The sequence below is a fragment of the Parasteatoda tepidariorum genome, chromosome 10 (genome assembly GCF_982258835.1).
Source record: "Parasteatoda tepidariorum strain Cologne lab strain chromosome 10, Ptep-v5.0, whole genome shotgun sequence".
Classification (NCBI taxonomy): Eukaryota; Metazoa; Arthropoda; class Arachnida; order Araneae; family Theridiidae; genus Parasteatoda; species Parasteatoda tepidariorum.
The window spans coordinates 12,415,168-12,427,014 of record NC_141764.1 but is presented as its reverse complement, the minus strand read 5'-3'; positions in this window follow the sequence as shown (position 1 = coordinate 12,427,014).

Below are 11,847 nucleotides of genomic sequence, written 5' to 3'. Positions count from 1 at the left end.
ATACATAGAGTGTCACCTGATAATTAAGATTTTACATGGAGTCTTAAAGTTCGTCTAGTAATTTTGCCATTGATTGTAATTTAAGTTTATAACCTAAAAATGTAATGCAAATTAAAATTAAATATTATTTCCTTCTTTTTTCTTTTTGTGTGTGCGTGTAGGTTCCGACGGGGAGGAAAGAAAGGGAGTAAAGAAGAGAAGGAAGTACTGGTTGAGAATGAAGAAGTGAAGGTCCAGGAAAAGAAAGAAGAAGAGTTTGTGCAAAAACCATATTGCGCAGAAGATCGTGTGGAGGCTCGATTCGTTGAAGAGTTCGACCGAGTAGGCAACAGCTACCTAACAGTGAAGCCGCCTGCTATTTGGTATCCAAACACTCACACGGATGATTTTGGATGGTTTGAGGAATCGACGTACAACAGCAAGAAGTTTCATGAAATCTGGCAATGGATTGAACCGAAAGATCTGGGTTGGTATCCCTACGAGGATGAAGGGGAGAATGATTACTGTTTCGCTGAAGAGGAAAGAAAAGACCCGAAACCACGACTGTCGGTTAGAGGGCAGGAGGTGATGAAAAACGACAGGATGGGGGACTGGTTGGAAAAGACATCAAGGCAAAAGTTTGCAGCTGCTCATTACGACATGCATGGTTTTGAGAAAGAATGGCATTTTTATGATGACTTCGAGTGGGCAGAGCCTGATGATGAAGTCGGATTGAGAGTAACAGTAGAAGATTTGTGGGACGAAGATTGGATTTCTACAAATTACTGAAAGGTAGAAGCGTAAGAGTATCTAAGTTACAAGTTAGGATTTAAGTTACAAGTTAGGATTTAAGTTACAAGTTAGGATTTAAGTTACAAGTTAGGATTTAAGTTACAAGTTAGGATTTAAGTTACAAGTTAGGATTTAAGTTACAAGTTAGGATTTAAGTTACAAGTTAGGATTTAAGTTACAAGTTAGGATTTAAGTTACGAGTCAGAATCTAAGTTACAAGTTAGTATCTAAGTTACAAGTTAGAATCTAAGTTACAAGTTAAGATCTAAGTTACAAGTTAAGATCTAAGTTACAAGTTAAGATTCAAGTTACAAGTTAAGATTCAAAATACAAGTTAAGATATAAAATACAAGTTAAGATCTAAATTACGATTAAGAATCCAATTGAAAAAATAGTTATAAGAAGAGATATAAAACACTAAATAGCTGTGATAGATGATCTAAATAGCAAAACTGCAGGCAGTTAGAATTAGTCTAAAAAGCAAATTAGCACTATAAGAGGATCTAAATAGTAAAAAAATATCAATAGGAATGGATCTAAAAGACATAAAAAAAACTTAACAATCAGAAAGGATCTAAAACAGCGGTTTTCAATTTTTTTCGGCTACGGAATCCTTATTGATTAGCCTTTTTTTGCAAGAACACCTATCTTAAAAAAATATATAAACTAAAACAATTGTGAAAGTTATAAACAATAGGAGATAAATTTAATTTCGAAATAGTTAAAAAGAAAAATATAGAGCCAGAGTGGGTCAAGAGAAAGAGTGTTCGCATCTACCTGAGGTTACCTGGGTTATATTTTAGCAATGTATGTTTCATAAAGTAACTATGGGCAGTGAAGACTCGGGATCCTTAAAGCAACCCAAAAAGTAACTATGGGCAGTGAAGGCTCGGGATCCTTAAAGAAACCCCCAAAAAAACTATGGTCAGCGAAAGCTCGGGAACCCTAAAGAAACCCAAAAAGTAACTACGGTCAGTGAAGGCTTGCGATCCTTAAAGAAACCCAAAAAGTAACTTATGGTCAGTGAAGGCTCGGGATCCTTAAAGAAACCCAAAAAGTAACTATGATCAGTGAAAGCTCGGGATCCTTAAAGAAACCGAAAAAGTAACTATGGACAATGAAGGCTCGGGATCATTAAAGAAACCCAAAAATAATATATGGTCAGTGAAGGCTCGGGATCCTTAAAGAAACCCAAAAAGTAACTACGGTCAGTGAAGGCTCGGGATCCTTAAAGAAACCCAAAAAGTAACTTATGGTCAGTGAAGGCTCGGGATCCTTAAAGAAACCCAAAAAGTAACTTATGGTCAGTGAAGGCTCGGGATCCTTTAAGAAACCGAAAAAGTAACTATGGTCAGTGAAGGCTCGGGATCCTTAAAGAGACCCAAAAAATAATTTATTGTCAGTGAAGGCTCGGGATCCTTAAAGAAACCCAAAAAGTAACTATGGTCAGTGAAGGCTCGGGATCCTTAAAGAAACCCAAAAAGTAACTTATGGTCAGTGAAGGCTCGGGATCCTTAAAGAAACCCAAAAAGTAACTATGGGCAGTAAAGGCTCGGGATCCTTAAAGAAACCGAAAAAGTAACTATGGTCAGTGAAGGCTCGGGATCCTTAAAAAAACCCAAAAAATAATTTATGGTCAGTGAAGGCTCGGGATCCTTAAAGAAAACCCAAAAAGTAACTTATGGTCAGTGAAGGCTCGGGATCCTTAAAGAAACCCAAAAAGTAACTATGGGCAGTGAAGGCTCGGGATCCTTAAAGAAACCCAAAAAATAATTTATGGTCAGTGAAGGCTCGGGATCCTTAAAGAAACCCAAAAAGTAACTTATGGTCAGTGAAGGCTCGGGATCCTTTAAGAAACCCAAAAAATAATGTATGGTCAGAGGAGGCTCTGGATCCTTAAAGAAACCCAAAAAGTACCTATAGTGAGTGAAGGCTCGGGATCCTTAAAGAAACCCAAAATATTGCTATTGAGAGGGTATGTTTGGGATTGTTTAAACGAGTTTCACCGTGTTTAAACGAGATTTGCTTTTTTTTTAAATGCTGTTGAACTCAATTTTAAAACAACGGGAATGTTAGGACTGTGAAGTGTTTACATCACAGATTGTGTAAGCACTTAAAAAAATTAATTCTGCCTGTTTTTATTTGAAAAAAACATGCTGATAGTGAGACACATGTCAGAAGGCTTTGCTTTGCCACCCAATGGTATGAGTGTACGGGGAGTAGAAAAAAATGATCAAAAACTCTTGCTTTTTTCACGGAATCATTTTCAAAGAAGTTATGAATTCAAACTCTTCCTCAATAGAAAAGCTGCATACAATTTTGAGAGCTTTTTTCGAAATTTAAACCACAGATTCCATTTAAGTTAGTTAAGATTCATTTATATTATTCTCTTGTTCGCCCTCTATATTTTGATTACGTCATTACAATTTTGGAATGTGGACCTTTCTAAATTGATTATTTAAGATAAAAAAAGAAAGTGAAGAAACTTTCATCCATTCTGTTTATAATATGTTCGGCTTGTTGTGTTCAAAAATCAAGTCTTAAAACGTTGCATGAATGTCGTTACATTGTTCAGCTTTTCTATTTACAAAATGTTTGATTCCTAATTCAATGTAAAATGTTTTCTTGAGATACGCTGGGCTTCTGATTTTTTCTACTCCTCGGGGGGCTGCTGAGAATGTCAACAACCGGGAAGAAAAAAGTAATCGCAGCCCCTTCGGGGAACTACACTGACTTTTCAATAATTAATGGCTGTATGCAGTAAAGATAACTGATTGAAAAATTTAAATTACTTTAATTATTCCTTCCTTGTATTGAATATAATATTTTCCTTCGTATTATATAACTGAAACCAATTTTCTTTTTTTACATTTTGAATGACAAATGTAAAAAAAAAAAGATGTATTCGAAGAAGCATTGAAAGGAAATCAAGCAAAGAATAAAAATATAAGATTAAAAAAATTACTTTATGCTAAAACTTTTAAACAGATAATAATGTTTCAATTATTTTGTTTATAATGAACATAAGTCTTTTTTTTTATGTTGAAAAGTCAGGTGTTAAATAACCTTGCCTCCTCGATTGGCGTTCCCTGGGCAACGCTGCAGTTGCAAAAAGAGAATTGTTGAAATCTCTTCAACTGTAGTGGCTAAGAGGTTATATGTAGCAGTGGAATAGCAACTAAGCAACTAATTGTATATAAGGCAAAAAAAATGCATAAACAGTGATGGGTACAAAAGAAACCAATAGTTCCAACTCCAAAAATGCTTCACACAAATTTAAAGATGACATGCAAGAAGTTATCTCACCAAAAGGAAGCAATGATACAGAATCTATGTATTTTTATAAGATAAGATACATGCCTTACAGCAGTGTTCCCCAACCATTTTAACACTTCGGACCTGTCAACGTTTGATAATTTTACAGCGGCCCGTGAGGGGGGGGGACGTTGATTGTTTATATTCTAGATTATTTTGATTTATGAATTTTAATTTAATTGTATTTAAACATGCCTCCAAAATAAAATACAGTTACACTACAAAATAAATATAAAGCGATTTAAAATTTTAACTTACGTTGAATCAATGAGTCACGATCGAGAGAGAAGACTTCATTAGTTCCAATGTAAATTTTTTACAGTTATGCTGATTGATTTTTTTTAATTAAAACTAATTGAAAGAGAAAATAGTTGTATGTTTTTTTTCTCTTTTCTTTTTTTTCACTTTTTAAATCATTAAAAAAATTTACGGCACTACCTTCGGGGATCCTTTTTTCTTAGAAAAATAAAATTTTAATGGAACGAAATTATTCTTAATTTGGGGTATAAACCTAGAAATTTAAATTCCGCTTCAATGAAATCGGCGGCCCGGAACCATTTAATCCACGGACCGGGGATTTAGGAACACTGCTTTACAGCAGTAAATAGTAGAAAGCTCATTTTGGAGACTATCACTTCATCGACAACCCATTTCATCGACACCACTTTATCGACAGACTACTTAATCGACAGACTCATTTTATCGACAGGTTCAATTAATCGACAGGGTCATGTCGTCGATAGGATAATTTTATCGACGGAGTCATTTCATTGACTAGGTCATTTCGTCTATAGAATCGTTTCGTCGACAGGTTCGTTTTATTGACAAGGTCATTGATGGACTTAGTCATATTGTCGAAATGATCATTTCGTTGGCAGGGACATGCGCAAATTTGAAACTATTTTTAGGGATACTTTCCTCTTCATCACAATTTAGAGTATTTTTACGCCAGATATCTATGCATGATTCCTTATCGCCTTACGAGATCATCCCCAACAATATCAATTATTTTTATTTTTTGAAATGCCGGATTCTATTTAGGCAAAGTATGAAATAATCGTCCTGATGAGGTTATTATGTAAATGATGTGCATGTTACTGTGAATGACCAAAATCGGTGATTGTTGACTTTCACCAGCGAATGCTGACAATCAAATTAGTAGCTTTGATGAATGTCCGAAATATTTAATACATCCGATTAGATATTAATTTATTCGTGGATATAATTAAATTTATTCGATATTTTAATACTTACTGACTATAGATTAGAACAAACATCAATGTTTGGAGTATTGGGAAAATATATAATGGGGAATGGCACTTGACTTTAAAAGAACATCAATGTAGGGTATAACGGGCAAATGTATACCGAGCAGTGGCACTTGACCTTAAAAAACAACAGTGTAGAGTATACCGGGAAATGGCACTTAACCACACCTAGTATGACTAGACCTTTGGTAAATGTCCGAAATATATACTAGATCTAGTGCCACTTTTTTCTATAGCTTAAATATTTAAAAAAAATTAAACAAAGCGTTTGAATCAAATTTAATCTGATAACGAAATTATTGCGTTAAAATTAAAAAATAACAATAAAAACTGCGCCAGATAAGAGTAATTGAAGTAGTTGCTTTATACAGCGCATGTGCGGAAAAAAAATTTAAAAAAAAATTATACGGGTGCATCTAAAACGGTATGAATATCCCAAGACACCAAAAAATTGATATCGCCTTCTCGTTGAGCTGCACACTCAGTTAAAAAGAAAACAAAACTTTTGTGTGCTCTATTTGTAGTTTTCAAGTATTTCTTTCTCAGATAAATTGTTTATTTTTTAAAGTAAGAGCATTATTATGGATTAGCATCATAAAGCCATTTCCTATATCTACTGAAAATGATTTTCGATATAGCAAGTGAATGAAGGTGGAAAGAACAAGGAACAAAATGAACTAATGAATCTCCAAAATATTAAATCCTAAATGAGAGAATAACGATTTTAATTTGGAACGGAAAATTACATATTAATTTCGTTTTTCAAATAAATTGATAAGTAGTTGAGAAGCGTTTAACCGAGAACAGCTGATGTATCCAAAATCTACTTTCCTATATCAAAATTGTAATAGAACAATACTCGTTTTCAGGGTAGGTAACGATCGCCTTTAGATCAATACAAAGCCTGACAGTTGTCAACTGTCTTTTGTGGCTAAATTGTGAAGTTAACAATCAAATTATTTTTAATATCAAATTAAATTAATAATTTATAATATTGTAAGATATAGGCGTAATGAAAATGTATTACAACAAAAATTTACAGTCTATTTCATGAGCAGAAAACTCAATTCTTGGCTGCAAAAATTGTTAACAATTTTTAATTTAACTTCAGCAAAACGATGGACTTAAGTGTAGCTACAACAGCAATAAAAATACTTATAGATCTTAAATATCATCATAAAATTCATCGTTTACCCCTACCTGCCTTAGAATAAGCTTTATATAATGTACACAGTACAAGAATAACAATTTCTTAATTTTAACGCTATTATTTGCAATTAGAAATTAAGAAAAATAATACTTATAAGAGAGAGAATATTTTAGTGAAATTAAAAAAAGCTAGGAGGCTTCGCCCCCTGCTCGCTGACGCTCGCCAACCCCCGGAACTGCTTTCGAAGTTGATTTCGGATTGCTTCGCAATCCGATGCTCGCTTTGCTCGCTCATTGGATGCGTTCTTAACGTCTAGATTTTGTATACTTTTTTGAGCATTGAAGTTCCGAAAACTTTTCACTGTAGAAAATTCTAAACCTGTGCATTTCAATATTAATTTGAAATTGCAAACAGTTCACATATTTTTCTTAATCACACTATTCTAAATTTCAGTTGTTGAGAAAAGTAACTGTTGTATTTGTAGTAGTACTGAACGCCGGATGTAAAGCATCGGCTTCGATGAAGATAATTTTGTGAGAATTTTTTTGATAATTCGGTGAGAATTCACCCGATTAGCCATATGATATTCACTACGTGCTCTTGCGCGCCGAAGCCTATCAATTAAAAATAAAAACTGTTACCAACGCTAGAAAAAAAATATCATCGGTTTTATTGATACATACGTACGTATTAGCGTTTTATATAATAAGATAGATTCTTCCGTTATAACAAAGTACTAGCCATTAGTACAGAGAGGCAGAATGCCATTTTTATTCTAACTTCACAACATTAGAAAATATTTAATTAGGTTTACTATTACCTTCTTAAAATTCTTCAAAAAAAATAATGTTTCCACTACTTCGTATTTTAATTAATTTTTTTTGCTACGTGACAAGATTAATGGTACTGTTATTTAATATACTGTTCTGACACTTTATATCGAATCCATCGTTTTTTAAGCATACACAGTAAAAGATTTCATATCAAATTATGGTAAAAAGCAAAGGCACTCTGAGCCCAGCCTCCATGAAATTTTACGATCAAATAAAGTTTTCCTTCAAGTTTTATACCGTAATTTTTACAACGATATTTTCTTAAATACAGTTGATTTTGGAATTTTATAGTAAATATTACTGTAAAAATAATGGTATATCAGATTTTTGTTACTCAAAATTTTGCTATATAATTAGAACTTTCGGTAAAAAGTACTCGCACTCCGGTTGCCGGTACTTCTTTGTCTTACAGTGTGTAAGTTTTTCGAAAACTGCTACACTGCAGCATACTGCCTTTTTTTATTACAGCTGTTGCTTACAAACATTTCAATTTAAAATGTCCTTTATTACCCACATCGAGTTTGAAGTTTATGGGTGACATAGTTTTCATTTTATTTTTCATAAATAAATCATTTTGAATTACAGTACAGTGGGTGATCGGTTAACGAACAGATCTGTTAACGAACAAATCGGTTAACGAACACTTTCACGAAAGTTTTTTGCGTTCGGATAACGAACACATATTCGGATAACGAACACTTTCAAAAAAGATTTTTTGAGTTTGGACAACGAACGGATAATGAACAAACGAATTCTAACGAACACTTCTCGGCCTGAAGAGAACTTAATATTAAGCATTTGTTATCATTTTGCATACAAAATAAGATCACTGAAAGGGGAAATGTTTAAAGCATGCTTAGTATATTGATAATTACTAAATTAAACTTGAATTAACAATGAATTTAAAGGTCATTCAATAATTATTATTATGAGGAGCTGAAGGAGTAACGAAAATCACATCTGCGACGCAAAGAAGTGCCATCCATGATAAAATGGAGAGGTTGCTTTTAGTTGATGATGATAAATGAGTTGATGATGATGAAATGAGGATAAATGAACTGGAAATGAAACGAGATGTAACTAGTATGCCTATCATTCAAGAGAAGGCTAGAGAAATTTTTGAGAAATTGAAAGAACAAACTTCAGGTTCGTCATCCGAGGAGTTAGAATTCAAGGCTACCACTGGCTGGTTTACAAAGTTTAAAAGAAGGTCTGGAATTAAACATGTATTAATGCGTGGTGAGTCTGCTAGTGCAGATAAAGAAGCAGCTGAGAAGTACTGTCTCAAATTTCAAGAATTCATTGAAACGGAAGGGTATCGTCCACAACAAATTTTTAATTGTGATGAAACTGATAGGTTTTGGAACCTCATGCCGATCCGTACCTACATCACGAAAGATGAGAAAAGTGTTCCAGGGCATAAACCAATGAAAGACCGATTGACGTTACTTTTGGGAGCTAACGCTAGTGGTGATAAGAAGCTTAAACCACTTCTCGTTTACCACTCTGAGAATCCCAGAGCATTAAAAACAAATTCCGAGCAAATTGCCAGTAATGTGGAGATCGAATCAGAGGGCATGGGTCACGCAGTATCTTTTCAAAGAATGGCTATTTAAAGTTTGTAACCCGAGCATCAAGGACTACCTTGATGCCAATGACTTGCCGTTGAAAGCACTGCTGCTATTGGACAATGCACCAGGACACCCAAAGGATCTTGAAGATAATTTGTTGACAGACTTTCCCTGGCTGACAGTTCAGTTTTTACCTCCGAATACGACTTCTTCAGCCGATGGATCAGGAGGTTATTGCGGCTTTCAAGAAATTGTACACTCGCGCGCTGTTTCGTCGGTGTTTTGAAGCAAGCTAATTCTCCTCAACAATGACTTTAAAAAAGTTTTGGAACGAAAAATTTGACATTCTTGAAGATATTCGTATCATTAAAAAGGCGTGGTCAGAAGTCACACAGCGGCAGTTGATTTCTGCTTGGCGGAAGCTGTGTCCATCCTTCGTTCAAGGAGACGGAGGTGATCAGGGAGACACCCCTGAAATTATGGATGAAATTTTGACAACTGCTAGAGATCTGGAAGTGGAGGTGAACGAGGATGACATAGAAGAGCTCATAATGGGATATGAAGATGAACTGACGACGGAAGAACTCCAAGAAATTTTGAATGAAGAACACCAAGAAACACAGCGAAATGTGTCTCCTTCTGAACAAGAGGAAGACGAAAGAGGACCAATGCCGACATCTGCCATTAAAAATCTTTTGAAAAAGTGGGAGGATGTCAGAGCAATGGTCTTAGAATGGCACCCAAACCAAGCTGATGTCAGTAGGGTTGGGGATCTTTACAACGATAATGCTATTAATTACTTGCGGAAAAACCTGAAAAAGAGAGAAAAGAAATCAACATTGGACATGTTCTTCAATGCCCCATAAGCAAAAAATTTAAAGGACTGATTAATATGCAAGACTATATGTATGTATTATTTTTAAAAAAACTTACTAAGAAATCATACATTTTTTAAAATTTAATTTTTAGGGTCTCCAGAACGAATTTATCGATTTCACATAGAAGTCTATGGTGAATCGATGATCGGTTAACGAACAATTCGGATAGCGAACATAGTCTCGGAACGGATTATGTTCGTTAACCGATCACCCACTGTATTTTTAAATATGCAAATTTAACTACATTAATGTTTTTCTAAACTTCCTCCTTCTTAATGATTTTCAGTTGCGCTTTTTATAATTGGGAAATGTAAATTCAAAATTAAAAATTTGCCTGGTTTATTCATTAATTTTTTTACAGTATAATTTTTTTTCATTAAACTATGTTCTCTCAAACATTTCTTTCCCCCTATTTTATTATAACAATGGTACTGAATATTGAAATGGAACACTTCTTCAATTGGTCCATTTTAAACGAATGATAGTCTAGCACTAGTGCGTATGCACTTAAAAAGAAATTACTGTATTTTAAAGAGTGCAATAGATCGTTTCTATTCCAAATATTTTGTGTATCTGCTCTGAGAAACAAATTCTAAATCAACGATGTTTAAAGCGATCAAGAAAATGTAAGCAATTTTTAAATAAAATGTAGTTAATACCATTTTCACTTAAACAAATCAAACTTTTAAACTTTTGTTAATTTTGAGTAATAAGTTTGAACTTTCTCACACAGAGAGAGTAAAAAATCGCCATTCTAAATTAAAAATATTTGTCAAAATCTATTCAAAACACATTGTACATAAGTTAAAAATTAATTTAAAAGTTTAAAATTTAAATATATACAATAATGTAATTCATTCCAAATGCAGATGATAAAGTGAACTAGAACAATTTCATAAACCGAATTCGTTGATTTGAGTTTACTTTAGTACCGTAATTTAAAATATAACTCTCATTTAAAATGAAATATATTTATCTTGAATTTATGATGTGCTTGTAAACAAAAAAAATAATTTGAGTCAATGTTTAAAAATACTTTGATAAATTTGACTATGCTTAAATGAATGCCCTATTTAGATTTTATTTAATTTAATATTTCGCGCGGAGTGTGATAGCTTTGAAAAAATTAGGTTGGCTTAAACCTGCATTTCACTTTTGTTTAATCTATTAAAGCTGCATATTTAATTTATATACATTAACATTGTGGAATAAACAAAACACATCCATTTTTATCATTAATGTTCTTGGAAGTTTGTAATGTTAATAAGATTTTATATAATTGCTGACATAAGAAAGAAATATGCGATAAGTAACGGGACTGAAATTTGGCGACAGCTCAATACTAGAAACTAAACCTTATTTCTAAAATGGTCATGGTATATATTTTTCTTTTGACGTTTTTAGTGCATGTAATGGGAAAACACGTCAACATTCTAAGTTTTATTAAATTCATACGCCATTACCTAACACAAGCAAACGCCAAATTTAGAATTGTGAAACAATTCTCGGTAATTTATGTCATACAGCATTCTCTCCATTCTTGCACTAAATTTCCAAATAGCTTAGATCTTTATATAAAATTATGAGATTAATATTTATTGTATAAATTAATATTTATTGACTTGCTACTACAGTCATTAAATATTAATTGTCTTTCGACAACATCGATCTCGAAATTGCTTTATTTAAGTTGTGCTTCATTAACCGCAAATATAAGTATATCAAAGTCTTTTCCACTGTTTATTAAACTGGAGTTTATATATATTTCCTCCATGCCCTTCAACACATGAAGAATTTCGAGTGCCCATTAGATTACGAAAAGCCAAGCTCCTATGTCTAGTTAAATAATAATTCTCAATGAAAGTAACAATGAATGTAATAATCATAGCATCGAAACACAGCAATAAAAATATTTATAGATCTTAAATAATTATCTAAGCATAAGTAAAATGATTCGCATGGTATTTTGCGAGTAAATTTAACAAAAATGTAGATTTGAAACATGTTAAGGAGTGTCAATTCAAATTTTTCTGTTTTGGCGACGAGGAAAAACTGTGTTAC